The 26742-nt window shown below is 37.0% G+C and overlaps 1 long non-coding RNA gene across 3 annotated transcripts in view; it reads left to right on the top strand.

The window, feature by feature from the left end:
• The window catches only part of LOC110357094 (uncharacterized), a 245989-nt gene that overhangs the window by 84977 nt on the left and 134270 nt on the right, over positions 1 to 26742 (top strand). The window lies entirely within an intron of this gene.

The following is a 26742-nucleotide window of genomic DNA, read 5'->3' as shown; positions in this document are numbered from 1 at the left end:
CTTAGAAGCTTCATGGCACCCCACAGGCAGAGTGGGGGTGCAGAGAAGCTTCTGGAATGCCCACAGCCAGATCTGTCAAGGCTACAGAAACGGGACCCCTGATGAGGTTTGGCCGCTGGTTGTGCGGACCTCTTGGAGAGTGGGCCAAAGGTTGCAGCCGAGAGCCCTCTCCCTTAGGCAGGATGGCTGCCTAAGGGAATCTCCCGAGACTGGGATTCCCCTACCGAGGCATGTGGGTGAGTGATAAAACTTCTTAAATAATTCCTAGCAGGATAGCGGGTACTTATTCTGTGCTTAAATATAAGCACCTGCATTTTCTTTAAGAATTCCTTGCCAGATTCAGGCAAGTGTATACTTTTCCCGGAGTCAGGGATAGCTCTGGCATTGTTTTTGGTGAGCCACGTGTATGCATACTGTGGATGTTCATTGTTATTATTTGCTGCACCTCAATAGTTATCTCGACTGATACTTGAACCTGTATTTATGTCACAATTGGAGAGCTAAAACCCAGTCTTCCACCGGTTAACCTGCTGCACCTTCTTTACTAAATAAAAGTTTGGTTTGGACCCTGTTGTCCATCTAAACTAACTTCGGGGTGCCTCTGTGACGTGCATATATATAACAGATACTTTTGGGGGTGGGGTGAGGATTTTATTCCAGTGCTGCCTTGCACTGATTTCCTCTGAGTTGCTGGGATGATGGATCTCATGGTGACCCCAACCCCTTGAGTTCATGTGCCATAACTTTTGGGAAGGTGCAGTGACACTACTCTATAGATGTGAGAACAGAAGAAATAACAATATATCTCAAAACTGTGGAAAATGACAATGCCTGTTTGGGATTACTTGTTTGGCATCACTTACTCATAACTTTGTCCATTACCAATATGGTGGCAATCAAAACTTCTGATGATGAAATCCTTCAGTCCTCCTGCAAATTAAACACCGAGTGTTTTATAGTTTGACTGTGGAAATGGTCATCTGACTGAATTAAGTGTTTTCATTTCAGTATGTTTAGTACTGCTTTTATTTCTCTGATCAGCTGATGCATTGGAAGTACTGCACTCCTTCAGCATAAATGTCATGCATGGAATTAAAGACAGCATAATAATTAGACACAACTCCTTGTACTAAGTGTGTCTATATCACATGCTGGCATCATCTGAGACTTAAAAGGTCACTAACTTTGGTATGTGTTGTCATTATGTATGAACAGCACCATTTTTTCTTGCATAAATACAAGAGAGAGTATATTTACGTACCCCAACCCTAAGCTTGAAAGGTATGATGAGTCCAAATTCCTAATCAGCAGCATTTCACTCTTTGTTTGTGTCTTAATTTTGTTGAGGGAATAGGTTGCCTGGGTGCCCTTATCACTGAAGTGCACTGGAAGTGTAACCTAAGTAACTTTGTACGAGAAGTAACAGAAGCAAAAAAATGCGGGGAGGAAGGGAATACGCTTGCATTTTTTTCTTTTTGCTTCCCACATCCCCAAATCTCTGAAAGTTTGTTGTTGTGTGAGTGTCATGGGGTTTTTTTGTTCGTTTTGTGTGATGTTGGTGTGTGTGTGTGTTTGTTTGTTTGTTTTTTTAAATCTTGAAGTGTTTGAATGAATTGATTTGAGGCATCAAAAAAGAGAACTCCCTTGTACTAGTGAGATTCCATTTCCAGGCTGGTACTGACTGGGCCGCCAGAGGACCTACTCAGAACAGAAGGCTTTGAGTGCAGCAGCTGCTGGGGGGCGGGGCTTAGATTAAAAGCTAGCAAACAAACAAACACACACATGCACACAAAGACAAAAAAAAAAACCCAAACCAAAACCACCAACAATGAGATAGAGGTAGTTTAGGAGGTTCAGGAATCACTGTACATGTTCCAGTAAGTCTAGGAAAAATATGAACAGGGATCAGTCTGGCCATAGTTGAAATGGCAGAAAAGCTAGAAAAGATTACATTTTTCTTCTAATGCAACTCATATTCGGTTCTGTCTGAAAAAAACTGAGCAACATTCAAATATCATACATGATACATGAAAAGTGTTTAATGAAATTAAAGATATATTGGGTTTCTTAAAATGTTGCTACTAGTTTCTCCTGAAGTCCTCCAAGTATGAGTACTCTGCAAGAAATGAGAGTTTAGAACACATTGTTAGTCTGCTTAAAACTGTGATGTGTTCAGTAAGCGTCTTTTTTAAAGATTCCATACTTCTAAGATCTTAATGATTATTGAATCATTACTCTAATGCATCCCCAGGGCCTTGTTGTAGAAAATTACAGATAAAATACCCACTTCCCACAACTTTAATGGTTCAAGAAGTAATACCTTACTTACAGAAACTTAAGTAGATTTGTCCTAACTGCACTTGTTATGAATTGTTTCATTGTCAGAATTAATGGTATCCTAATCTGAAAGATGTCATGGATGGAAAAGTAAAGACTGTTAGTCAATTTGTGGCATTTTGCTTAGATTCAGTATTTTTTGAGAGGGATGTTTAATTTCTTCCTTGCTCTTTGTTTAAATATTACCATTTCAAGCACAACTTCCCTTAAATTTTAAAGTTTATCTTAGCTATCTACAGTCTTGCTACTTGTTTTTAAAAGTGGTTATTTGCAGCTTGCCTAGATCTGAGTATGTAGAAGATGAGACTTCAGATGCATCTGATCAGTTAACTATATTGGCATTTGAGGGGATAATTGTGACTGAGGCCCTTCATGTTTCAAAGTTATTTCTGGTTCTTTGTGAATTTACGCAAACAATTCTGCACCAAATTGCATGTGTGCTCAAAGTTATTGTTTCCATTTGCATAGAAAAATAACAGCACTGAGGAAGTTAAGCAGTTTGTTCACATGTTTGTGGTATCAGCAGAACACGAACTCTGTTCCAAATTTTATTTTCAGACTTTTCTTCTGTGAGATCTCTAGAATGTTGATTTTGATGTACTGGAGAAATAAGTATAGACTAACGGGCAAAATGTGAGAACAGGTGCTATTAAACTAGAATTAAAAGGTCTGGTAACCTGGAGAATGCTGAACTATACTTAAATCTGATATGCAAATTATCTACTTTTTTTTTGTTATATAGCACAGTGGTTTGCACTTTAACAATACCCTATACAGAATCTCATAGACACATACAATTTAAACATTGTAATTAAAAAGGGTTGTGAAGTTGAGTAGTTTTAACAATTAAGGTGTACCACTAGAAGATATCAATTTTATGTAGGTAAAGGCTTGCCACTGTATGCAATAATAAAGCCAAGTTTATGGATTTTTCCAACAAACAACAAAGAGAAACCAGAATATTGAATATCACTCAGTAGGGTAGGTATCAATCTGTCCAGAAAAACTAAAAAAACATTGTTAATTCAAAAAAAAAAAAAAGGCATTATAGTCTGACATGCTGTTCTCTCTGTGGTCACCCTACAGGAGAACTCTGTCCTAAAGAGTGGATGTGATTTGTGCCCATCACTTCCAGACATAGTAGAAGGTTCTGTCTTCAAATTAGACTTGCCCACAAATCTAAAAAGATGTCAGGGGAGGGGAGGAAAAAAAGAAGAGACATGAGTGAAAAAATTGACTGCACTAGGTCTCAATAACCTCCAATCATTCTTTTCTAGCCATTCCTGGCTTTCCTTTGGGAGTAAAACCTTGAACAGAAATGGTCAGGTTCTTTATCTGTTGAGATCAATGGCATGCTGTCTACTTATTTCGGTAAACAGTGAATCATGTCTCAGATTTCCACAGCTGAGAATGGCATAGAAACACAGCAACTCATGTGGCTAGCTCTCCCAGACTGAGAAAAGGGGAATAACTTAGTAAAAGCAGGGCAAAACAATGAACTTAATCGGAGGAAAGCAGACCGGGAAAGAGGATGAGGTTTCTTGGGGAATAGTTCCTATTTATCTTAAAGTAGAGATGAAGAAATGCAGAGTTAATTTTGATTGGTTGATAACCAGAAAGAACTTTCTTGGCACGAACTGTACAGTCTGTGTTCCACATATGAAGAACATGTTTCTTGCAAGTCAGCTTGCTTATTGTGCTGTTGCTGCTAAGGAAACACAGCAGTGTTTTGTTGTAGGAATATGCCACAATTTCTATTTTTTACAGTTGTAGAAAGAGAGCATAGTATTTCACACAGAGGCTTAATCTTGGGTCTTTTATGATGTGAAGTATGGTAGGGAGTTCTGATGCAGGGAAACATCGACCATGATTTTAAGCAAAAGGGTATGTGTATGGCACAGACTTCCACCAAACATTGACCTTTGTACTCCTCAATATTGAGATTTATTTTTTCCACGCACGTAAATATTGGCCTACAGCTTAGCTCTAGTCAGTATTCACTTATTGGATCAAGAATTTTATGTCCAAAAAAGAAACTGATACTGCTTTTTAAAACACTAGTCAAGGCTGCATATTAAAATAATATAGCACTGGTACTTGCCAAACTGTAATTTCCCATTAAAGTGTTTCTGGTACAGGACTACATATATGCCAAGTAACCAAACTGTAATTTTAGTATTGCATCTCAAGTTGACGTATTTAACTTTTATCTCTAATGAATCTGTGGCTGTTGTGGGAAGGGTGGCTTGTCAAAAGGGGAGGTATGCAATATGGTCTCAAAGATTTTTGGATTGGGTTTGTTGTTCCCTTAGCCTAAAAAGAAGGTGGAATGAAAATATACAGTTCCTTTTCATAAATGAAAAAAAAACACCATAACAATTACATACCCAATTATTTAGTAAAGATTAGGCTTTAAAAAATCTTTTGTCTTATAGTTTGTCAAAGAAGCTGTAAGATGAAATATGATCAAGAGCATTCATAATTTGAAACCTACTGAATGCTGAATGCTTTGATTTATAATTGATGCTTCAGATACATTATAAGTGTGAAAACTTCAGATAACTATGGTAGTTTACACACAGACATAAAGGACTGTGCACTAAAAGCTCTATTTTAATGGACCTGATCCTGTCAAAATATCAGGATGCAAGAAATATTTTTTCTAAGTATTGAGTTGTATTTCACCCCACTGCTGAAATAATCTGAGGATAACACAACTTCTCTAAAAAGTAATTTTTTTTCTAAAGGAGGCTTGTTGTGTTTCATAATCAAACAATCAATGTCATGCCTTAGAGATCTGCAGTGAAGTAGATCCCATTTTGTCACTCAATATATTCCTGCAAACTTACTGATAGTAATTGTTCCATGGGCATCTGACAGAAAAATTTGGAGGCGAGTGTAGTAAGAGTTCTGGTGTTTGTGCTGGCATTTCACTTTTTCTTACCTTTACAGAATTAAAGCTGAAATGCATGTCCTTAAATGGAAGGTGGACAATTCATTTACAGAGGTAGGTTAATAAATGAGAACAAAGGATTTAAAGAGATAATTTAAATCCTTGATGAAGTGAGGAGATGGGACCACTGGTGGTGCTATTGTGGGTCAGGTGGGAAGTGAGGCCTCCCAGTAGCAAAGTGTTGAAAAGATCCAAGGAGGTAGACATGAAAATGCAGCAGATTCATCAGCACAATGCATGTTTCAGAAAGGGAATTGCAGGAATGATTCAGTTCAAGAGGGCAGGCCAGTACTCATTGCTGAAAACTCCAAATTCAGTGTTAAGTATTAATTAGTACTAGGCATGGCTTGGCATTTTGCAGTCTGTGTTTTTGAAGATTTCCTCAAAACTCATTCAAAAGATGGAAAAGCTTCAATTAAAAAAATAAATAAATAAATAAATAAAGCTTTTGGTTCTTAGTTTAGTTTAAAACTCAGTCTTTTACAATGTTACTGAAAATGAAGAGCAGATTTCTAATAAAGGAGCTAATTATTATTGAAATTCTGGTGTCAGCAGAACACTTCATTGTCACGGACAAATGAAATAGTAGTTCACAGATATTTATTCTAAGTTTCCAATAAGTACTTGGCAAAAATTCAATAATGTTCATTAAGTACATAAATGGAAATATTAAAAATAAAGATTTTCCCCTTGTGATTTATTATATAATGTGTTTGAAAAGCTAAGTTGAAGAAAGAAGTCGTTATCTGGCAAAAAAAAAGGTACTACAGAAATGTTAATTAAATTGTATAGACATAAGTAAGCCAGTGAACAAGAAAAAAGCTTCCCTGCTTAGAAGTGGAAGCCATATTTATTCTGGCTGGATGCTTAAAGACATGAAGAGATTATCTTTAAATAAAGCATACAGAGCAATATAGTTAGATGCTTTTCTTTTTAGATCATACCAAATGAGCAAAAAGAATCTTTAGAAAACCCAATTAAGAGGTCTGTCATAGTTAAGAAGTTGAAAAGAAGCTTAGGCAGGTGTTTGCAGACATGTTTGAAGCACAGGTTACATGATGGAGTAATGACACAAAAGGCAAGGTTGTGCACAGGGAACCGTTGTCCCTCTGGACTGGTAGGAGGGAATGTCTGCAAGAAAGTTCCTGCCCTCTGCTAGAGTTGTTTTCCCATGACAGAGCAGCTTATTTTGTAAGGAATCAAGGAGGGAATATGGCCATAGGCATTGCAGCTGATCCTCCTCACTGCCTGCCAGCCTTTTGTTGGAAGAGCATAGTCTGCAAATTATTGGATATTCATTGGTGAACACGTTCCTCAGTGCTTTCAATACATGACATTTCTGCACTCTGCTCATCAACAGCTGGGCTTGAAGCCAGAATCCTTTGTTATTATTGCTTGAAAAATGGTTTACCTATTTTTTATTCTCCATTCTCTTAGATTTTGTGGGCTGTGTTTCTGCTGTGACTCTGATACCTTGAGTATCTATTTGCATTGTTGGAAAGGGCTTGTCAGCATTTTAAGTCTGCTAAAAACAACAAACAAACAAAAAAAATAAACCCAGCCCAACAACAACAAAATTGACTTCTGTAGCTCATACCTAAATTATGTACGTCTTTTAAAAGTACATTCCCACCAGTGTAACAGGAGTCTATTGCTGAATATAACTGCAACACCCCCAAGACCCAATTGTGTGATTCACTACAGCTTCTAAGTAGCACAGAGCTTTACTTTAGAAAAGAGAAAAACCAACTCTTTATTTTGTACTTCAAAATGATTATTTACTTTTAAACTGTTATATTAAAAGGACTCCTCATAAGGGTTTTCATCTGCTTCCTGACACCTGGTTAACATTAAGAACAGTTTACCAAAGTGTTTTGTGTAGGAATACAGAACTTACTGTGAGAATTTAGGCAAATATTTTACTAGCCTTGTGTGGATGGTTCAGCTGCACAGATTAATGTTCCTCAGCAGGATTATGCTCATTCTCTATAAGTAAGTATACAGCTTTCTCTTCTATATTACAAGGTTTTGTAGCACTTCTTAATAATAAAAATTCTTCTTCTCTGTTGAAGGTGCTGCTTCATGCAGCTAGAGCTTTCTGATCAGCATCAGTTATTGGCAGTGATTGCTAGTGCTGTGGTTTTAATAAAAAAAAGTATCAGAGAATTGTGTTCTGAAGCATATTTTGTGAAGAAAAATTGTATAGGTATATTCTGCACAGGTTCTTGTTTTCTAAAACTTGACATTTGTAAAAGTGATTTGAGTAGTTTGAATGAGCTTACTGATCCATTCACCAGGACTTCTTGTCTCCTCTAATGTGAGGGATATGTCTGACAAATCTAATATAAAATAACTTTCAACCTTAGGAAACTAGTGCAGTTATTTTTTTTCACGATAAACTGAGGGACTGTGTGACATCATTCTTGATTATTTTTTAATACCTACTAGAAAAATGTTAAGGTCAAATTCCTCTTTTTAGTTGTTTCTGCATAATGAAGATGACAATGTTAGATTTTAATACATGCAACTGATGCCAATTTTGACCATCATATTCCCAAAACTGGGGCTGTGGATAAACATGGAAATTGGCCACCAGAGTATTCAATGGCATAGTCCCCTCTGCAGAAACGATCACTTGTACAAGGAAGTTTTAGGGAATATTATGTTTGGCAGAATAACTTCTAGTGTTTTGGAAAAAAAAAAAAGTATCAGCTCTTTGAACAACTTGAGTGTTATTTCAATTTGACTGGTAGGGGATGTCTAACTGGCACATGCACTTTGTGTGATCACTAGGGTGTGTTTTTTGCTTTCTTCCCATCACACTCATACATACCGAGGTGTATATTTTTATAATAATTCTGGTGGAGGAGAGGTGTGACTGTTTTGTAGACATTCTGAATGTATTGTAAAGTTGGTTGGTTGGGATTGAACTGTACTGCTGTTGTGAAAACTGTAGGACAGAAGCTCGTAGGTCCTGAACTTTATTACATGCAAGTTAACAGACTTAGATGCTTCTAATGCTCTGTGACAGAAAGTTGGCATGTAACTTTTTATAAATACAAACCAAAATAGAACTGATGAAGTGTCACAAATTATTCATAAGATGAAATAAGAGTATAAAGTTATTTTAAAACCACTGTAAAAGCCTTTGGAAATTTTCTGACATTGCAAATTCTGCTGTGTTTTTTTGTTTCTACAAAGGTAATGAAATTACACGTTTTTAACTATCACTATAAAATTAAGAACATGAAAAACAGACAACAGCTGATACCTGGGTGGATAGCTAAAATCAAAATACATGCAACCAAGGTATATTTTAAGTAAGGTGGACTTATCTTTCATTATTTCATTTTCTAGACTAATTTGATAGTATCACTGTAGTAATTAAACTATTCTTGCTACATTGAAAGGGCATTATCTTATTCTCTGTTTTTAAGAGATGTTGCTAATGTTTGTTCCTTTACTTCCCGGGGAGTTGAAGGTATTTTCAAAAATTGCCTAGATAAAACCTAAATGTCAAGTTCTCCAAGGCAGTTAAGTACCAAGTTCAGTGGGAGTTAAGTGACATATAGAAGACAGAAATACCTTTGGAGATATGGGCTTAAGTGGCTTTTCATATCTCAAAGAAAAAAAAAAAAAAAGAAAGAGACAAAGGCCTTATATTATTTGCCTTCCATAAACACAGATGTTCTTTCAGTACAGTGGTTACAAGTCTGTAGAGCCGGTGAGAATTTTGCTTGCAGCTGTATCACAAAACTATATCTACTCTGCAAATAACCATGGTCAAAAAGCCCCTGAATCACACCATACTTCAGGTCATCTCCATTAGAATGCTGTGTTCTTTGCTTGTATATGTGGATGTGTTTAGAATGGAAGATACTTTTTTCCCTTGCTATGTGTTAGGTAGCTGTGATACAGCAGATTTTCTGGGGAAGTGTACTGTTACCTCAGTGGGAAAGATGTGGTTCAATGGGAAATAGTCATTTGTCTTATCCCTTCCTCTGGCTACTTTTTGTGACTTTGTACAGTTGAGGACTCTGGCTCTGTCTGTGACAAAAAGACCATATATCTCTTATTTGTAATGTAAGCTTTTCTTGCCTGAGTCATCCCTTGGTTGTCACAGCATCTAACACAGCAGAGTCTTGATCCTGCGTATGATGTTAAGAATTCTTTCCTAAAGAAAGATACCAGGGTCTAATACAGTACAATCCTGATCTATTTCTTATCAGAGGAACCTTACAGTTGCAGCACAATGAAGAACAAATAGCATTTAACATGGTTGTAGGCTGTCCTGCCGATTCCAGTGATACAGTACTTGGCTTTGACATATTTTTTCTAAATGGGTGAAGTGACAACAAACATAATCAAAGCAGTTTAATTTTTACTTCACTCTTTTCTGCTGACTTTTAGATGGGTGCCAGGAGGGGATGTAGCAACCTACCTCTTGGGATTAATACGTTATATTGCATCTGTCTGCCTAATGCAGAGGAATCTTTGGTAATGTCAAGTGCCTGACACTTCAAAGGAAGCTAGAAATCACCAGCGGAGATATTTATAGAGCCCTTCTATAGGGAAGTGTCTTAATGTCTCCAAATCAGTAGCTGCCTTAGATCTGAAGCAGGACAAATAATTCTGTATTTGTTATCCATTCCAGTGCCTCATTCTTCTATTTTGGCTCTGTTTGTTGGTCACACAAAGCATGCAGGAAAGCACTACCTGTAGGAAAGTTGACTCAGTGTTAAGGGTCAGTCACCATAGAGAAAATCCAAGGGTAAGAAAACAAGAGAAACAGACGAGCAGGGAAGAACAAAGCAGGTGCCCTGCAGGGCAGGAACAAGATGTCTGTGCCCAGCCTCAATACAATGGGTTCTGAACTTCAGTTGTGTAATTGAACTGTGCCTGGCTGTCCAGGTCCAACCCAGGCAGCAGGGAGCTCTCTGTGTGCTGCTTTGCTGAACGTCTCCAGGCTTGCACGGAGTTCTGCACTGCCTGGAGCACTGCCAGGGAGAGTTAAGTAAGGAGGGGTAGGAATAAGCATGTTTAAAGGTTACAGTTCTCTGCTCCATGCTGGGGAAATGTTTGGGGAGCAAGAGTCATTCACAGGGGCCTGATGGGTGCTGTCTTGTCAAACTGCCTCAGGGAACTGGAAGAGTGTGTAGAGCTCATGAAGAAAAGGCAAGGGATTATTTACAGGGTTTCTGTTACTTGCCCTGCTGAGACTGTAGCAAGGGTGTACAGAGTGAAGAAGTGCAGGTTAGCTCCAAGGTCTTAAGGGCTGCAACATTGTAGATGCAGTACAGTGACACTTGTCTCTTATAGTATACAGTGTTTCTGTGTGAGTTTAGTGAAATACACAGCTCAAATGGTATTTTGGAGAGTTCTCTGCACTTCTGTGAGACCTGTGCAGCTGGCTCTGTACCACCCTTGGTTGTGTATGGGCTCCGTAATGAGGCTGGATTGGAGGTGTCCTTTTCCAGGGCTGCTTTCTCAGCTGCGTGCCTTCATATAAGGCAACAGATAAGCAACATAGGAGGGTGATTAGTTTTGGATCATCTAGGCTGATGTCAAGCACCAAACTAACATAACAGGGCAAAAGTGCCCTTAAAACTGTAAGCAAATTTTACACAGAGGAGGGTGCTTAGTGTTTTCCTCTTGTAGTGAGTGGTACAGCGCAGTCTCTGCGCAGCTGCCAGAAGTCTGTTTTTTGGAGCAGTGCCAGTCCTGCTGCAGAACAGTCCTAGGGAATTGAAGTCCATGTGCTTCCCTCTATCCAGATGTTCAGTTGCTTTACTTACATTAAAAATGTAGAAAATGCAAGATAAAATGGATCTCTCTGCTGATGTAGGTTTAGCACGTTATCAATTTATTCTAGAGTGAGTGCCTGGTGAGCATTTAATAATTATTTTTGCAAAAATAATTAATATGATGTTGGGAATACCATATCTCAAACTGAGGATAATTCCAGATTTGTTTGTATCAATTCAGAATGAGGTCAGCTTCTTACCACAGTTCTGCGATGTCATGCAGTTATATCCAGTCTTTGAGGGTCTGCACGTGTCTGTGTTACTGCTGCAGATCTTCCTGCTTCTTTTCTTCTGAATTGTCTGCAGAAGCTGGTACTGTGATCATACCCTTTAACAAAAATACCTTGTGCTGCATGATTTTTTTTTCACTGCATCATGTTACTTTCACAGCTCACGATTTGTCCTTGACTAAAGTTATTTATCATCTAACCTTGACTTCCAGAGTTTTTTATCTTTGATTTTTTTTAATTTTTTTTCTACATAGGTAAAAGGCCATCTTAATGATGTTTCTTCTCTTCTAACGAGAGGAAAACTTCTGTCATATTAATAGTTCTCCAAAATTACACTATACAATATTAGTCTTTTTATCTGCTTCTGCTAATGCAGAAAAGTGTTTTGCTTTTTGTTTTATGTAAGACAGAATACAAACAGTTTAAACTCAGAGGAATTTAAAGCAAAACCAGAGTCTTCTAACTGATGTATTCCCAACTTGGTGCTTGGACTATAGCTCATGTGAAGGAGAAACAGCTTTGGTTTTTGTACTTGTACAGCAGTGCATAGTTTCTTGCAGTCAGAATCTCTGCCTGTAAAGGAGGTGAGGAGTACTGAATATTTCAGTATTTAGATGCTTTGTATCATGTTGTCTTCTTTCAGAAGAAAAGCTTGCAAACTTTACTCTCATCTTTGCCTGCTGAAATCATAGCTTTCAGGCTTCAGTTTTTTGTTTCTGTAAGCTTACAGTATTGTTATGATGGAACTCATTAATTTGTGTTTAAATTGATTTGTGTAGCCTCCCTGTTTTCTCATCTGAGGTTCTCCACCATTTTTCAAGGCTGAAATGAAAACAGGAGATTAGCTTGAAGATAACTCTTATTTTAGGAACCTTATTGCTAATTAGTTTGTCCTTTTTAGCTTAGGTTGCCTAAATGCTGCATTTAGGCATCCTCACTAGGGAAAATGAGAAAGTATTTCTGTTTAAAAACAAAACTCCAAAATGAAGTTTATCTTCTTGTGACCCGTTTTGTCACTTGAAAATAATACATTTCTTGGGCTTCATCAATACAGATTTTTCCAGATGAATGAGCTGCTGTCATCTTTGTCTTCTGGAAAGGACCTCAGTTTTTAATTTGGTGCCTGAATATGATTGACTGTTTGTGTGGTGGTATTGTGCAGGATCCTATAGGCCATCATTTTTAGCAGACTCAGACACTACTGTCTTGCCATACTAAACTGTGTGTTATCTACAGATAAAGCAGCGAATTGGGAAAAGTAGGGCTGAAATCTGCTACTCTGGGAGAAAAAATTCTGCAGACTGTTTGGGTGGTCAGAATATAATTAGATAAATTATTTCATGTTTCTACATTGAAAACTGTTTCTTCACGCTGAACCATAATGTTGCATTTTAATCATTTTTAATGCTTTCGTTGTCTAAGGTTAATGTGAAGTATTTTTTTGAGACAAAAGTTCTCTTCTGAGATGACTAGACAAAATATTCATATGTCTAAGGACAGCTTTCAAGTAAAAATGTATTTCTCTTGTAAGACTATCTTCTCCATTCGAAGATTAATAATCTCACTTCAGATGAAGATCAAGGATATGTTTTGGTTAAATCACTGTAATACTTGTACCTGTAATATCTGTAATAATTACTCACTTTAGGGTAGTACTGAATATAGGAACATAAATAAGGCAGGACTAAGGAACGACTCAAAATCCAGCATGTTTGTTTAGCTGAACAAAGTAAAAATATATATAGTTGCTTGTGGTGGTGGCACACTGTAATGGTTTAGTAATGAGGTTTGTGTGAAAGAAGAACTAATGCTCATATTTTCCCAAGCCAGAGTCAACAAATAGGTAAATATTAGTGTCTATAAACAACTCTATCACAAAAAAAAGATCAGTTTTTCCTGTCTGATCTGCCTTCTGTTAAATTACTGTTTGTAAGATCAGCACACAAAAATCCTTATGCACAATACATTAATTTAATCTGGTTTTATTGCTAAAATTTGCTGACATTTCTTAATTCTTTTGGTTATCCAAAAGTATCCTAGTAAAATTATTCTCTTCTTATGTCTAAAAGAAACAAAGTCTGAGGTTCTTTTGTTTAACAACTGTGAAACCTCTTGCATCAAGATTAAACACTTTGTTTTGTCCCCAGGCAGTTGTATATTTATTACTCTTGAGGCAGTGGTATTTGAAATAAATAGAATTGAGAGATCCTGAGAAATGGTTTCTGAAATACATATATTGAGTTACTCTCTCGTATGTGAGCAGAAAATGCTTTTGATGCTTTTTTCTATACCCTTACAAAGGAAAATAGCTGATATAAAACCATCACATGATAGGGTGGTGAATAGGAAAGTGTTTTTATCCTTAGTCACTGAGGCTTTTTGCTGCTTATTCTCCTGAAAATAATTAAGTTATCTTTATGGAATGTATTACTATTTGCTAAAGATAACACAGGTAAGGGCATAATAAAGGACAAAAGGAAAATGTTCTATTTTCTGTCTCATGATATACACTATGGAAAAAAAAATAAACCCATGACTTGCAAATAGTCTTAAACTTCTCAAAATTCAGTTATATTTTTCGCTGGTTAGTTGGCTTATTCCTCTACCCTGTCCAAAAAATCCAAATGCTCACCAAGAGAAAAAGTTCTTGTGTTATAAGGAAAACAATTTCAGTGTAGCTTGTGTGTGTATCCACATATTCATAAAATATGGATTAGCAGCACTAGGTATTCAGCTAAGTAAATATTCATAAAATAAAGGTTGAATTGATATGCATTTCCCAATAGAGAGTAATAAGCATATTTTGATTTCTTAGTAAGAAATCAAACTAAAGGGAGAGAGGGTACTTTCTTTTGTCTGGGCATTTTTTTATTCATTGTTCTCATTGTGTTGATTCTGCTGGCAAAGATTTTCTTTACTGGCATTTTGCATATACAGTGTTGAATATGTTAAATGCACGCAGTTCAGAAGCTTTTCTTAAAACATGAAATTAAAAAATAATCCAAAATGCCTTTTTTCTTTGCATTGTTGTTTGTGTCTTTGAAGTAAAGATGCATATTTGAACTTGTCTTTATAATTGTGAGGGGTAGACAGGAGATATATAGATAGATAGATAGATATATTTTAAATAAAACCTGCAGTTCTTAGAAGTGTAGGAGCTGGGGCCTTGCTAGCAATACTTGCTAACAAGTATTGGAAGACCCAATAAATAAATGAAGGATGACACAAAATGTGTATTTGTTAACTTTGTGACACTGACTGAACCTTCTAATTAATTTTGCATAGTTATTGTCATCTACCATATAATGGCTTTTTTCCCCACCTCATAAAGATGATTCAATATTAACCTCTGATTTATGCTGGATTTAAAGAAGATAGGTATTGCAGAGTCCTGAATTGTATACTTGTAGGTATGCCTGACAGCTTCCTTTGCAATACACTTTTCATTTGGAGCAGTAAAACAGAAATAGTTTTGAATAAACTGAAAATTAAGTGGGTGCTCTAAAGGTTTAGCTGAGAGATCTCAAGAATAGCTCTATTTCAAGCAGCTGGTTGCATCAGGGAAAAATCACATTGTTATCAGGTGAAAGTTTAATAAAAAACAACTCCTTGAAGTAAAACAGAATAAAAATAATTTTTGCTGTCGTTTTTCTTTAATGTCTAATTACAGAGTTGGCTTAGGCTTCTGGGTTTCAGAAACAAAATGTTTAAATCCCAAATTGGAAGAATAGCTGTTTTTAGAATTAATATTTTACATAATCACTTGGAATGTGTCCTGGTCTTTACCTACATTACTTTCATTATTGCTTCTTTTTTTTTCTGTTGGAGCTGTATTTGTTAAACACTGTCTTGTCCTCTTCTTTTGCTTTACTCCTTTGCTTGGGTCAGTTTTATCTGACAGTTTTCTTCCTGAGATGAGAAGATGGGCTTAATCATGCATGTATGGAGCAGACAGCTCGCATCCTCATCCTTCTATTCTGCTTTGATATTTCAGTTTTTGAACATAAACAGTTCCTTCCAATAGCAAGAACATTTTGGATAGTCAGGAAATAAAAGATCTCTGTTTATTTTATGCACTTTACCTGATTTATTAATGCATAGGATATGTGCATTTGGTAGTGTAATTTCAATGTGTTCATTGCCAATAAGTAAAATAAAACCATTTTTGGAAACAGTCATGGAGCTGGGGTGAGACAGTAAATAGAATTTGGGTATTTAAAAAGAGTTTTTATTGTTTCATATCTCTTAGAGGAAAGGAAGAGATGACCATTGTCATGTAGTTTGACAAATTTGTCTGAATTACATCATCCTACAACTATCAACTAGATGCCACTAATAATTTTCCCACACTGAATAAATTAAAACCATCATAAAGTATGGCAGCAATCTCCATTGACACAGCTTGTTGATACCTGCTTGTTGAAGTCTATTATTTAAAATAATTCCTTTGGTTTTTTCCATGTTTACACATTTATGTTGACTTAGGGTTATCTCTATGTTCCATAGCTAGAATACAGAACGCTTCTATTGATTTCTTAGCCACACTCTTCTACTTTACTATAGCTAAATGAATTTTGATTTATAAAAGAAAAACCCTGGGAGTCAAATGTCAGCTGTTATCCAATACATTGCTCTCCCCTGCAACTAAAATAGTCTGCATCTCATCTTGAAAATATAATGTATATAAGTCTTCTCTGAAAGAATTTCAATAAAGTATTGATGTAAAGTACTTTTTTCTTTTACATTATTAGGTGTTTTGAGGATATGGATGAGGGAACAAAACAGAGCCTGGAGTGATCCTGTATCATGTTTTGTATTTTGTGAACTTTATCACTGAGCGTTTATAGCCACAAAACATTTTGTCGTATGTGGTATTGTCTTACCTTAGCTGATTTTGTGCGAGGAGTTATGATCAAGCCAAACAATGCCTAATAACAAACAAACCCATTGCTTATACACAGTACTTTGGATATTGCATTGTTTACTTGAATCACAGGCAGGTGCCCTGCTTTTAAAGAATGTATTTCTGCAAAATGCATTTTTTTGTCCTAAGTGTATGGATAGTAATATGTGTAATTAGAATATTTCGTTTTGTTCAAAGGTATGTTTGTGATTTCATGAACAATCTAGTACAACCTAGTATAACTTCCTTTTTGTGATATCTCCCAATCTAAGAGCAGGTAAGTGAAAGTGCCTCAGAATAAGAAGGTGGCTACTATCTGAAAAATGTGGACACCATAAGAATGAGAAAAATATCAGCTTCCAGTGATATAACACTTGTGAATACATGCATTAGAATTGATGTGATTTTTTTTTTTTTTTTTTTTTTTTTTTTCCTCACATAGAAGAAAAAAATATAATCTCATGGCACTTAGGACAGGTCATGGTGATGTAGGTCACTATAACTTATCTGTACATTTTTACCAATAGTAGTATGTGCTCGTTTCATCTCCCATGGTGATGTTATGCTGTCTATTGGCACACTAGAAAGAGAGGCTACAGAGATGCTAACCAAAGAGATGCCCACAATAACAATAAATTCCTAGTGCAGTAGTGTCACATTCAGTGCATCCAGAACATAAAAACTGAAAGTGATTCAAGTGTTGATGACACATTTGAAATGTTTATGGCAAGAGCATAAAGAACAGAAGTTATAAGTGGGATATAAGGATTATATTCAACTTTGAACCATAGTAGTGGCTGTGGTGTGCCTGTGCCATGTGCTAACCCAGGAAAGTGAAGTCGTTATTTCCCTAGGTGATACAGGAACTTCCCATCCAGACTCTGCAGAGTTGAGACAATTGAGGGAGAGGAGACAATGAACCAACTGGAAGCAAGGTGATCAGTTGAACTCCAAGGCCCCACTGCACTGAAGTACTTGATGTGAAGGAGAGCTTTAACTGGGAATTTTGAACTGTGTCCTGCTGGTTCTCCTGGGCAGCTCCTGCTGTGCCTAGACTAGTGTGGAGGGGTTTTGATAGATAAAGATTTGTTGCTGAATTAGTCTGGCTCAAAGGAATCTCAAGGCCGCTTTGAGAAGCTGAGAACAGAATCTGCTGTGAGAAAGGGGGGTGTTCCTCAATCAGCGGGGTCCTGGCATGGTGTGAATCATCGGACATATCATCAGTGAGACTCCAGTGCATGGACAGCCCATGATACTCATTTAGCGAATCCATGCTTGGAGTGTGGATGCATGATTAGATTATAGTTACATATATAAGGAGGCTTGTTTCTGTAGTAAATGGCTTTAGCGTGATTCACATTGAATCAACTTGTTTTGCTGAGTCCTTTATCGTTCCAACAGACTAGTGGACAGGTTCTCTCTGCATGCAGAAGTGGCTGCTCCAGCAGGTACTTCACGCACTTCCTCTTGCAAAATCAACCAAACTATACATGGATGAGACACCTGTAATTAGTCAGTAGAAAACAGCTTCTACAGATGTAGAAACAGCTATGTAGAATGATCTTTTTGCAAAGTTAAAATAGGATATGTTTTGTATGTGAAGATGACCAGTAGTGATGGATGCCTGCTTTGGAGTATATGTACAGGATCATCAGCCAGCTGGATTATAAGAGATAGAAATAAACAGTAGTTTGGGGAATGTAACCTGATCCAGTTGAAGGTGCTGCTGCAAGGAGGCTTGCAATGTAGATACTTCCTGCTCTCTGGGCACTGGCTGACCACCCTGTTCAAGAGATCTGATTGCCCAAGTGAGCATTTACCCTGTGCAGTGTTGTGTATTTTGTTTGTTTGTTTTTAGATCAACACTCTGTCCATGAGTGATGTACAACTTTATGAAATGGGAGAATGACAGAAATCAGGTGACTGTAGCACAATCTTTTAATTCTTTTGCAGAAAGCAAAGGCAAAATGTGAGATTTTTATGGCACAAATGAAACAAAAAGAGCGATCACTAGCATTGCAGTGAATATCAAATGAATATATAATAACAGAACATTAAGAAACAATTAGTAAAAGTGCCTAGATGTTATTAATTCATGTGCTATTCATTGTGCCAACATTGATCATGTAAAAAAAGTGTGGTGTTAGTTATATTTTAATGACTGGGTGTTGGAGAAGGACTGATAATTTCCAAATAGAGATGGGAAGAATCCAGTTTTATAAAAAAAAAAAAAAAACAATGTAATGTTGAATGTAGTCTACAGTATTTTTATAAGGAAATGTGTGACTGACAATATTGGTGGGACAGTGGAGAAAATCACAGCCATGTTTACATAAAACTTTTGCAGTGAGCTTGCCTCAACTATGGGGTGGGTGTGCTGTGCAGCATGGTCTTGTTCCTCACCCATCTTACATTAGGGGCTTGGCTAAACTGAGCATTAGGTCCCTTCCAGCCAGGCTACTTGGGTCTATTCTGTACATCAACAAGAATGTTAGGGAATAAGAGCAATAGGCAGTCTTCCCAATGGACTCCAAGTCAGTGAGGGGCACATCTGCCATGGACGCAAATGGAGAATAAAAGGAGGAGGACTGGTTGCATCCATCCCCCTGCCACCCTTATCCTCCATTGCTGAAAGTTTGTAGGGGCTTTCAGTCACTTCTGAAGAAAGAAGTTGTAGATTTCTCCTTGGAAAGTCATCTCTGATCTTGTGCAGGCACACGCCTGGAAGGTAATTTGAGGGTTTGGTGAATTCTTCGTAGGCAAGGTTTTATTGCTTGAGCTGAGGGCACATGCAGAGCTTCAGCTAAGGAGCTCAGAGGACATAGAGCATGGTGGAGTAGCTGTGAGCTAGAGAAACAGTTGCTACATGCCCCACAGTCAAGCTACCCAACACTGAGCTTCCTTGGATCTTTTGTGAGCAGTAGTTGTTTTCTTTGTGTTCTCCGTTCTTCTATTCTTGAGGCAAATAACCTCATAAATGCTTCCAAATAGAGGTGGATCTCTAGGGGCTTCTCTGCTACCCAGGTGCAGTTCTATGAGCTTTACTTTTTGAACTGGTACCCTTACATATGGTGTCTTGGCAGGTGCAATTTGAAAATGGTGTGTCTCTCTCCTAGTTCTGCATATTGCTGTAGCTTTTGGTTGAAGAGACCTCAGAGCAGTCATAATGATACAGTTGAAAGAATCGGTAAGCTAAATCTGGGATTATTTAAGTGGTTAATTTCACTTTAAATTAATAGAGTTCAGGAAAAGTGTAAGAATGTAGGTCCATATGTGTCTAAACAAAGCCCACCGAAGCTTTTGGCTTTATACTTCTCTGTCTACTTTGTTGCGTGTTAGAGGAAGGTAAAGATCAGCTTGTAAACTATGGTAACATGCACTTCCTCAGAATTGTATCAGGTTTACTTTGGTATATAGCCTTCTCTGTAATCTCCAACTCTGGTTTATTTGTTATTCCTGGACGAGAGTAACCTGTATATTTTGTGGGTGGATTGTTTCGTTTAAACTCACAGAAGCAGCAACATAGTCTTGCTTCAGCAGTGGACTCCAAATGGACGCTTTTTATTCTATTATCTTCCTTAGTTTTATACAGTATTGATGAAATTGAAAATCAATGACCTGACAAAAACAAAATAATATGGCATGAAAATTGCTACCATGACTTCATACTGTGTTAATGCAAGGATGTCATTTCTGCTCCAGAATAATAACAGTGTTTTGCTTCTGAACTTATGGCACCTCTCTCTCTCCCCTTCTCCCCACCCTTTTCTGTTTTAAAGGAGAGCTGATGCCACAGTGAAATCCTCTTTAATCACATCTCTTGGGAGTTTGTCAGAGAATAGCTACTATTAACAGCTTATGTTTTTAAGTAGTCAGTGGAATCTCTGTGTTCCATGAGCGTATGAGGAAATTCTGGGTGCATAGCGTACATAGTGAACTACTGCAGTTGACCCAGAAGGAATCAGTCATAACAGTTGTCGTAACATGGCTAAATGCAGAATGTAGAATTTTTTTAAATTGTTTATCCTCAATGGGGAACTAAGGCTCAGGCTGACTGGCAGCGTTAACCCATGCTACCTGAGAGCTGAACCAGTTCAGAGTCTCTTGTCATGTACAAGGAATCTCCTTAACCTTGTATGTCTCGATTATTTTAGGCAGAATGTAATTAGTCAGTGGGCCAGAAAGAAGATACATGTGAGCATGGGGTTTAACGGTTTGTATTTACCTGAGGGTTCCAGTTTCCATGCTAAGCTCTAATGTCAGCTTTTGGCACAGGGATTTGAAGTTCCTTTTCCAGCTAAGGTGGCAGATACAGTGCAGAATTCTCCAGTTTAGCAGCGTCCTCTCTATAATTTCATATCCTCCACAGGAATAATGGGGAATGCCCCAATGGGTATGGCAGCTTACCTCTTAATAGACAGGTAGGAATAAAGGGTTGAATTCTCCTAGCACTGGAAATAACTCAAGTAGCCTGCAAGAGAGCTCTGACTGTTTGTGAATTGTTCCATGGGGAGGAATAAGACGTGCTTTATCCTGCGGCTGTAATTCAAAACACAAGGACGACCTGTCATTTTGAAAAAGGTAATGTTGGTCACCTCTTGGTTAAGACAGAGATTTTTGTGAAGAGACAGTTCTGCCCTAGATATTTCTTAGTAGTAAACTCTGATTATATATATATATATATATATTTATTATTATTATTTTGGTGTTTTTAATTATTTTTGTTTATTTATTTATTTTTTTTTCTCTGAACAGGCCAGATCTGCTGATCTGCTTGGTTGTTATTCTGTCATGTATTCTTCTTAGAATGATTTTGAAAACTGTAACACTTTATCTGATAGTACTAGGACAAATACAAAACCAATTATTAAAGAAAAAATGTCTCATTCCAAAAGAAAATTTCTGTTTCCTGAATGAATTTTGTTTTGTAACCAAGTGTTTGAAGTCTATCACTAACTTCCGCCTGCCTCTTAGGGTATGGGAAGCTGCCTGTGCTTTGAGTTGCTGATGATGTGCTGTCTCAGTTTTGAGTTGGTTTCTTAAACTGCTCTTGCTTGATGCCATTTTTTTTCTGTTTGTTTGCAGTTTAGCATCTTTCATTTGTTCTCATCCCCTGCTGCTTTGACTTCATTGCAGCTGTGTATAAGATTTTGCTATGAACTGCCCATCTGATGGGTTTCCTGCTGATTTTACTCAATTGCTAGGGCTCTAGCATTAACTGCACTAAGCACTGGAGCACTGTCTGTGGACTCCATGCTGTCTGGTGGGAGGCCAGATGCTCCAGCCATCCAACTCCAATGCCTGATCTAGTCCATTAGTCTGTAGTGTTGAAGGGATCTACTGAGATTGGCTGGTACCAGCCAGACTTTGGATGAAAGGAATTTCTTGTAGGACTTTATTGAATGTTTTGTGTAGTATTTTGTTATGGTGTTTTTTTTGGGAGTTTTTGTTGTTCTTTTTTGGTTTTGTTTTGATTTTTTGGGGTGTGGTTTGTTTTTGTTGTTGTTTTGGGGTTTTGTTTGTTTGTGCTTGTGGTTTTTTTGTGGGTTGTGGGTGAGTGTTTTTGTTGTTTTTTGTTTGTTTGCTTTTGTTTTGTTTTCCTTTATACGTGTGTATGCTAGAGTCATTCTCTAAATGTGGTTGTTTAGTTCTTTCAGTTTTGCTGTTACAGCAAGATAGAAGATTATTTGATGAAGATGTCTTAACCTAAGTGTAGGAATGTCATGCAAGGTCTTTGGTCACGTTGTGTTTTCCTAAATGTGATGGGGGTTATTTTGTTAACAACAGTATTTTTCACTGTAGATATAATGTTTTCTATTAATACACTCTGTTTGTAATAACTTGTTATAAAAAACAGATTTTTATTACTGGTAGAACCATGAGGTGAAAAAAGTACAGGGTTTAACATTCTTTGTTATAGAACTTAAATTTACCGTAAAATTAAACCACATGATTGAATTATGTGAATTGATTTATATCCTTTGTGGATATATGCATTCAGTCTTGTGTCTTCTTGAAATTTATAAAAATCTTTTTTAGGATAAGGATATGTACAGAATGGGAGTTAATACAGGGATGGAAATAAAAGTCAAAAGATGTTCTCTATATAATATGCTTCTAAGGGTATGTAGGGAATTCTAACGGTATATATGGAACAAGAACATACTGTGAGAAGACACAGTAATAGTATCCAGTTAAACAGTGTAAACAGAATATGAAGAAGAGGACAGAAAAAGAATGATAAATACAGCGATTGCAAGTGTTATACCAGTATACTTGGACTTCATTTTCTGCAGTTGTTTTTCCTTCTTATTTCAGGGGAGAGGTCTTCTTCAGGGCTTACAGAGTTTTGAGTTTGTAAAACATTTTAATGGGATTTCTATGTGAGGATTTTTCAGTTGTCAAGAGGTGAGAAGAGAGACCGTAGAGGGAAAGGGCAGAGTTACTAGAGAGGGAGAACTGTAAGATGGTGTGGGAGGAACACGATGAGTAGGAGTGAGAGTGGGGGTGCCAGGCTTGCGTAGGTTACCAAATAGAAAAATGGCCTGAGGGGGAACCATAAAAAGCAAGATGGTCACAGTGCCATTGCTAGGTTTCAGTTTGTTTCCTCTTCCTGGGGAGAGCTTCTTTGTTTGTGGAGACTGGAGTCTTTCCAATATCTGTATTATCTGAAGACACAGAACAAATGGCTTGGAGGTAGTGGAAGGAAAATAGTTTGCAGGTCTTGTTCTTTGTGAGAAAGTGCAGGGTCAGGGATGTAAAAGATGATCCTAGATGGTGCCCATTTTCTTCCCTTTCTGCCAGGGAACTTTTGAGCAGATACAAGCCAAGAATATTAGCCTTTAAAACTCCCTCTATATCTATATAGTAGATCTAAAATGAAAGGTCATGTTCCCCAGTTTCTGAGAAATCACCCTACACCTAGATGCATGTTTCAGACTCTGTGGCTGGATCACGTTTGGCTTGCTTGCTGAGGATTCCTGATAGTTTTCTTCCTGATAACTCCAATTCTTCCACACTAGGGTGCAAAGAGAACAACTTTTTAATGCCAGATTAACTCGTAAAAAATTTCACATTTAAAAATAGGTAAGGAGAAGTGAAGTACTTAGCTGGTTCCAAAGAGAATATTTTTGTATAATTTGTCTTTCCATTCAAATAGAAGAATAGGATATATTCAAATGCATTGTGAATGGATTATATAAATTTCATATTTGGGAGGACAAATTCAGATAAAAAATAAGATACGTATTTTTAAATTAGTTTAATTCATTATTGAAACAATGTCTGAAATGTGGTGTTGTTTGTCATTGGAGCCCTAAATTATTCCTGGATATCCTCCTAAAAGACACAGCAATTGAAGGAGAATAATTTGGTTTGATGCAGGAATTCTCAGAAATTAGGGAAACATTACAGACTTAAGGTCAATCTAGATGAACATATTTGTACTTTCTGTCATTTAATTGTTGAAGGCAAGCTGTGCAACAGTTTTCCAAGTCAATTGTAACAAATAAATTAGGCCACTGGGTCCCTAAATCAAATCCTGCAGACCAGACCAAAGGCTGCCCTTGTGCTCCCTCTGAGATTCCCGCAGCTGTGGGAAGGTGAAAAGCTCAGAGCAATTTCCCTTGGGCACAGGCATTGCTGTCTGTGGCACCATGCATCAGCTGCAATGTCCTGTCCCCATAGCCAAGGGTAGATTTTTATCTTGTATGTGCTGTGTGGCAATATCAAGTATGTGCGTTGATGGTTTTCCAAAAATCTTCCAGAGATCTGGACCAATCTTCCACATTATATGCCACATCTCCATGGTATCCATGCAGACAGGGACCTCTTTGCATTACTGGTACTACTTCTCTTGTTTTCTTTTATTAAACACGATGTATTGAGAGAAGCTTAGTCCAGAAACTGTCCATGTGTTCCCCAGAAATGGGAATTCAAATTTTGGCCAGTTACTGATATGGGATTTAAATAGCAAGCAGAAAATTCTTCCTACTTATGATCATGATGTACATAGCAGTAATTCTTTGTAGGTGCAGATTGGTCAAAGTAAGTGGCAAAAAATTAAATCTGCTATAGGGATTTATGTTTTGCTTTAGGTTGCAGTAAATTGCCACAATTCTACTTCTTTGTTACATTGCCTGCTCTTCTTAATTGTTGTACAATTACTGAATTAAACAGTTAAATGAAATTTTAAAAAGCAATATATAATAGATATAAGTATGAATTAATACAGTGCAAAGTGCTATCTCAGCAGGTGTTTGTTAATGGATACATCTGCTTTGTTGCTGTTGGAATACATGTGTAGTGATACAACGCTTTGTGAAATACATATTAATACTTCTGTGAAAATAAAAATACAAGTTATTTTCCTCTGATTTATTCTATTTTAGGAATTAGAGAAATTAAGCTTCCTTCTCTTTTAATTAAATCTTGCAGAGAAAATGTAATCTCTTAATCTCTATAAAGCTTCTGTCTTTTAGCTTACCCATTGGCATTTGCTGACATGGAACCTGCAGAGCCTGCAATAGGAACCGTAGTCCACAGCTCAGAGGGGTGCGCTCACTAAGCAAAGGCCAAATTTTGCCTACATACATGCAGTTTTGACTTCAGGGCAGGTGATCTCCACTTGGGCTACACAATAAATTGATTTGTCAGTTCAGTGACCGACTCAAAAATAAATAACAATGGTTCCAGTTGGCAAGAAACAGATCTTTCTTCTCTCCACCTCACATTTTTCCAGCTAATCAAAGCAACATGCTTTATTTGACCAAAAATGCATTTGCAGGCATTTTAGATAAAAGCAAATGCTAGGTTTACAGGAGTGTATAACTGCTATCACAAACCAGGTGCCGCACTCTTCTTATGTACATTGGATCAGAAACAGATCAAATTTCAACTTGTTTTAAGGGGATGTACTCTTTTTTTTTTTTTTTTCCCCTCCTAACTTAGAAGAAACTGTCTTAAGTATGCAGCTATATGCTATTACAGAATGTCATGCTTTTCTGCTGGAACAGCTCCACTATTTATAAAGTCCTTAAGTATCTCTTTTGGTCAGTAATACAAAAAGTAACTCTATAGCATGCTGCATAGAACACTCTCTGGGGATGCCCAAGTTCTTGTATTAATGAATGTTTAAGCACTTAAAAGAAAAAATGAAGCACTAAGGGGGTCCCAGCCCACAATAGTTCATTACTTTGTGTGTAAGGTATTTCCTTAAATGCTTATTTTGTTTCAGAGAGAGATTAGATTTGAATCTGGGTCTCTTACAGTCCATTCTAATTGCTGGGCTGCAAAGTGAGAAAGCTCCTTTTCATGCAAAATATTGTGAAACTAAAATTTTAAAAATATTGTGGAAAACTAGGAATAAGCCACTTTGAAATTAGTAAATAGTTTTTGCCATTATTAGGACTTCTATTTCTTTTTTGTTATATGGTATAAGTTACTTAGTGCTCTACAACTATTTTCAGATAAACAAATACTCACTTTCAGAAAAAATAAACCAAATCTAGAAGATAGGTTTTACTTTTTATTCAAAAATCTAGTGTACAAAGACATGTGCAGTCGAGGAGAGTTCTTACTAGGCTGAAGTGAGAGCATCACTTCACATGGGCGAAGATGTAGGCATCTTTCCTGTCATATTTCATCTTTTTCTGTGTGCCCTACAGTGGGGAGTACGATGTTGTCAGGATCATTGCAGAAGGGACATCAAAACCTGGCAAAAAAAGAAAAGGGTCATAGCCAGAACCAGTGGATGCTTGGCATTTCTTTCTGTAATTCTGATAGAAATCTGCTCAAGCATTAAGGAAACCCAGAGGAAATGATTGGAGGAAATACCACATCATAGAATTCAACCACCCTGTTATAAATGAAACATCTTTACTTTTGCTGTCATATGAGTCTCGTCATACATTATCAATTATTCTGTATCTCACAGTCTCAGATGCTTACTGTTATTTGCAGCATGTAATGTAGTACTATAAATCTGTCACATTTTAAAAGAGAAGACCTATAGGTCTCCATTAATTATGCAATGTATGTGAATAGGATTGCTGTCTGACCAAAAATGTTAATAATTTTTTTGACCTTGTCTTCATTTTTCTTTTTATTTGAGTTTAGAAATTAAAAAAAATATATATAGCTTCCAGTCTAAGAGCCTAGTATATTTGAAATGTACAGAGAAACTTTTGGTCCAGAAAATGACGTAATTCCACATTATTGTAAGTTTACCATGCTGAAACTTTAATTTTTGCAGAAGTATGTATTGCACTTACATACCCAGGAGCTATTTTCCTTTTTAAATGCATTAAGTGGACATATTACATTTCTTAATGTAATACTTTTGTAAAAATTTGTGAGAATTAACTGCTAAAGATATTCATGAAACTAAACTTGATAATGAAAGACAATGATATAATTGGTCACACACAGGCCTAATCTCTTGATCCATTCCTTTGCTGAGATAAATCAGTGCAAAATGTTACCTAGCAATTGGCCTGATGTGCTGTGTTGAAGTCA

This window comes from Columba livia, chromosome 4 (assembly GCF_036013475.1).
Source record: "Columba livia isolate bColLiv1 breed racing homer chromosome 4, bColLiv1.pat.W.v2, whole genome shotgun sequence".
NCBI lineage: Eukaryota > Metazoa > Chordata > Aves > Columbiformes > Columbidae > Columba > Columba livia.
Note: the sequence above shows the minus strand (reverse complement) of the source record. Positions and strands in the feature narration are given on the sequence as shown.